A 5000-nucleotide genomic window follows, 5' to 3' on the forward strand; every position below is an offset into this window, starting at 1 on the left:
GTCTTCTGGTAGCTGTGGCAAGAGAAATCTCAATCATTCCCAATCTAGCAGAGACGGAGAGCGTAGGTATATGTAAGGAGATAACATAGACACAGGCTCATTATTGATCACTAAAATGATAGTTAACATTAGTCATTACACTTAAACAGCTGATGGAAGTCCAAACTGCCTGAGAGCTTCTCCTGTACTATACGGTAACTCCTCTACTATGAGACAGGAAGTCTCGTGGTTATGACCCAATCGTTAGCCTATTGTTATAAAAACGTCTGCTACGGAGCCATAACGTGAGCTACAAGGTAATGGAGCCTTTTATACATTGTCGTGTTTCTTTAGAAATAAACAACGGACAAATAGAGTCTTTAAACGCTTCAGATGTAAAGGTATTCTCTGTCAGAGTGACGTCAGAATGAATGGCAGTCAATGGGATGCTAACGGGATGCTAACGGGATGCTAACGGGAGGTGATGGCTTGGTAGCATCAGAATGGCGCCATAGGAGCTACGTGTTCCGAGGAGAAGCTGACCTCCTTGATTTTGCCATTTCTCTTATCAAAACATTCCTTTATCATTTTCTTCTTTAGCTTGTGGAGCGAAACAGCGCCCCCCTGCCACTGCGTGCATGGTGCAGTCCTGTCGGTGCTCTGTCTAGTGGTGAGTAGTCTCGCTTTGCCAGACCTTCCTCCATCTGCTTAGTAAAATGCAAAGAACGCTCAAAGGAGGCCAGCCTTTCCTGGCATTTCTAAGAGAAAAAGTAAACATTTTCAGCCAATCAGATTGAGGCCAGGTTTGACCGAGCTCGACATTGAATGGTCAAGTCATCGTAAATAAATAGAATAGAATAGAAGAATAGCCTTTTATTGTCACTATACATATGTACAATGAGATTAAAAGCAACTCCTTTCCCAGTGCCAACATATACGTAATAAATATAACAACATGAAATAAAATAAGTAGTGCAAAAAAGAAAAATCTGGTTAAAAAAGACAGGGAAGCCAGGTTGAACCAGGCTTCTCACCAATCTCAGACCAATCAGCAAAATCACCTTCTCACCTCAGACCAGATGCGTAACTATGGTAACTACACGTATGCTGGCGGTGCCAGCCCGCTTCAGCTAACAGTATGTTATAGGTGACAAGATGACACAGTAAATGGTGATCTTGAGTTTTTTGTGAAAAAGGACTTCACTGAACTTGCTTTTGGGCTACAACTGAAAACTAAACAACGGTAGGCCTACACCGAAGGACTTACGTTATGACGCATTGCATTTCTGACTTTGTTTACATTCATTTTCCACCACGAGCACTCAGCAACAAACTCAAATCAACAGAGAACCCTGTTATGAAACATTATCTAAAGTGTAGGCTCTGTTGTAGACTAACGGTGCTCGGTTAGCACAATGACAGCATGTTAGAAAGAACAGCCGAAACGATATGTCATAAACGGAGTAACATAGTGTTAGCCATGATGCTAACGGCATTGATAACCAAACCACACGGTGCTACTATTACTACTACTAGTATAGTATCACTGCTATTTTAGTGGTTTATAACCAACCTGTTTCTGGGAATACAGATGTTAATATATGACGTTGATGCAGATTCTGACAGCTGGATTAACATTAGCTGTCTACATGAAGCTCCCAGCTGAGCTCCCATAACGTTAACGTAGTTAGGAAACAAGAACGAGCTAATTAATGGCAACAGAAGCATTTTGACTTGGTGGATATCAATTATAAATTCATGTTGAAACAGTCCTACAAACGTTACTCAATCTTTCTACCGTTACGTTAGCTACGTGTCCTAAGATATGACAATGCCTTCAGTGACTCTCTTGAATCTTGAATCTCACTCACTCACCACTGATAGCCTGTTACAGTCTATCACTGTAAAGCATCTTTGGCATAGTGGCTGCACTGAGTATTGCAACTTCCCGGGATCATCACGTGATGCACAATGGCCCAAAAACATTTTTCACAAACAAAATCACTGGAAAAGAGCAGCTGTAAAACAGTGAATATATTTGAGCGTCACAACCTCCCTGAAATGCCTCTTTTTATTGTCAGAATTGGATCCATTTGGTTTAATAACATTTGGAAAGTCTCTATCCCATTCATGTGTGTATGGGCTCCCACAGGACACATCCTGGATCCATGCATCCTACTATGGCGAAGGCTCAGCTCTAAATATCAATTAGTCGCTGCAGTTGTTTGGCAACCTCTTCACTCCAAGAGCTGTCGCGAATAAACGCTGAACAACTATGAGTACTGTCTGAAAATGTCACTAGATTATTTGTTAGATGTCAACACTGTCTGCCAAGGGAGACGATAGAGGCTGCTGAGAATCGTCCTTTCTCACCCTCCTTAACTAGCCTGTTCATTTTCCGAAGACAGCAGAGCAGCAAAACGTCCTGTTCTTTCAGCGGGGGCTACGTGAGAAACGTCCGTCAAGCATCGTAACTAAATTAATACTCAATATCAATATCAATAGCTCGTTAACCCTCTGAGGTCTAATGGCATGTTCACAAATCTTCTTGAATTGACCTTTTTAGGGAATTTGCATATAACTCTACCCAGTGTGTTTCATACCAAAATGTTCAGAAATAACTCTTTAATAACGCTTTCCGTATAGTGATGCTCATATTTTTCTAGAGCAATGTGTAAAGAGATAATTTGGCGCTGAAGCTGAAACGTTGATGTTGGCTTTTTGAAATTCCTCAAATCTCTTTTGACAACAAACCTAAACTCGTGATGTGATAAATGTCTGAAATGAAATGTTGTAATATCGCTTTTCGAGACGGAGTTTTGTCAAACATTGTTAGGACGCACCGGTGCGTCTTTCGTCCTCAGACGGTTCAATAGATTTGTAATTTTGCAAACAGCTGAGCTGGATAAATACTCACGGTAGCACACGAGCTTACATCAAACCTTTGTTGAACAGGCAAAATATTAAGTATCAGTATGTAGCCTACATTCTAAGGCCTCCTGCACACTGACTGCGTGGCGTGTCCGTTTATATTTGGGCTCCCATGGTAACAGGTTAGAGCGTGCACGCTGCCTGCGTGACACGCACGTCTCAGGAAACGTGTGCAGGCTAGAAATAGAACCGACGCCTATTTTTCACGCCACACGCCAGCGTGTTGGAAGTGTTTCCAGGCAACATAGAATAGGAAAAGATGTTTATAATAACATTAAAGATGTTGATATGTCATTCTGACACAAATACATTTAATAAATGACATGTTGATGTTTGAAAGTCTCGAGGTTTTGATATACAGTCAGGTCCATAAATATTGGGACATCGACACAATTCTAATCTTTTTGGCTCTATACACCACCACAATGGAGTTGAAATGAAATGAACAAGATGTGCTTTAACTGCAGACTTTCAGCTTTAATTTGAGGGTATTTACATCCAAATCAGGTGAACGGTGTAGGAATTACAACAGTTTGTATATGTGCCTCCCACTTTCTAAGGGACCAAAAGTAATGGGACAGATTAACAATCATAAATCAAACTTTCACTTTTTAATACTTGGTTGCAAATCCTTTGCATTCAATTCCAGCCTGAAGTCTGGAAGGCATAGACATCACCAGACGCTGGGTTTCATCCCTGGTGATGCTCTGCCAGGCCTCTACTGCAACTGTCTTCAGTTCCTGCTTGTTCTTGGGGCATTTTCCCTTCAGTTTTGCCTTCAGCAAGTGAAATTCATGCTCAATCGGATTCAGGTCAGGTGATTGACTTGGTCATTGCATAACATTCCACTTCTTTCCCTTAAAAAACTCTTTGGTTGCTTTTCGCAGTATGCTTCGGGTCATTGTCCATCTGCACTGTGAAGCGCCGTCCAATGAGTTCTGAAGCATTTGGCTGAATATGAGCAGATAATATTGCCCGAAACACTTCAGAATTCATCCTGCTGCTTTTGTCAGCAGTCACATCATCAATAAATACAAGAGAAGCAGTTCCATTGGCAGCCATACATGCCCACGCCATGACACTACCACCACCATACTTCACTGATGAGGTGGTATGCTTTGGATCATGAGCAGTTCCTTTCCTTCTCCATACTCTTCTCTTCCCATCACTCTGGTACAAGTTGATCTTTGTCTCATCTGTCCATAGGATGTTGTTCCAGAAATGTGAAGGCTTTTTTAGATGTTGTTTGGCAAACTCTAATCTGGCCTTCCTGTTTTTTGAGGCTCACCAATGGTTTACATCTTGTAGTGAACCCTCTGTATTCACTCTGGTGAAGTCTTCTCTTGATTGTTGACTTTGACACACATACACCTACCTCCTGGAGAGTGTTCTTGATCTGGCCAACTGTTGTGAAGGGTGTTTTTCTTCACCAGGAAAGTATTCTTCGGTCATCCACCACAGTTGTTTTCCGTGGTCTTCCGGGTCTTTTGGTGTTGCTGAGCTCACCGGTGCGTTCTTTCTTTTTAAGAATGTTCCAAACAGTTGATTTGGCCACACCTAATGTTTTGCTATCTCTCTGATGGGTTTGTTTAGATTTTTCAGCCTAATGATGGCTTGCTTCACTGATAGTGACAGCTCTTTGGATCTCATATTGAGAGTTGACAGCAACAGATTCCAAATCTAAATAGCACACTTGAAATGAACTCTGGACCTTTTATCTGCTCCTTGTAAATGGGATAATGAGGGAATAACACACACCTGGCCATGGAACAGCTGAGCAGCCAATTGTCCCATTACTTTTGGTCCCTTAAAAAGTGGGAGGCACATATACAAACTGTTGTAACTCCTACACCGTTCACCTGATTTGGATGTAAATACCAAATACCTCAAATTAAAGCTGAAAGTCTGCAGTTAAAGCACATCTTGTTCGTTTCATTTCAACTCCATTGTGGTGGTGTATAGAGCCAAAAAGATTAGAATTGTGTCGATGTCCCAATATTTATGGACCTGACTGTAAATATGAATGTCATTTAAACATATAATAATAAATAATAATTGATTTTCAAATATTGCACCTGTCAATCCAGAAG

The sequence above is a fragment of the Sander vitreus genome, chromosome 4 (assembly GCF_031162955.1).
Source record: "Sander vitreus isolate 19-12246 chromosome 4, sanVit1, whole genome shotgun sequence".
Taxonomy (NCBI): domain Eukaryota; kingdom Metazoa; phylum Chordata; class Actinopteri; order Perciformes; family Percidae; genus Sander; species Sander vitreus.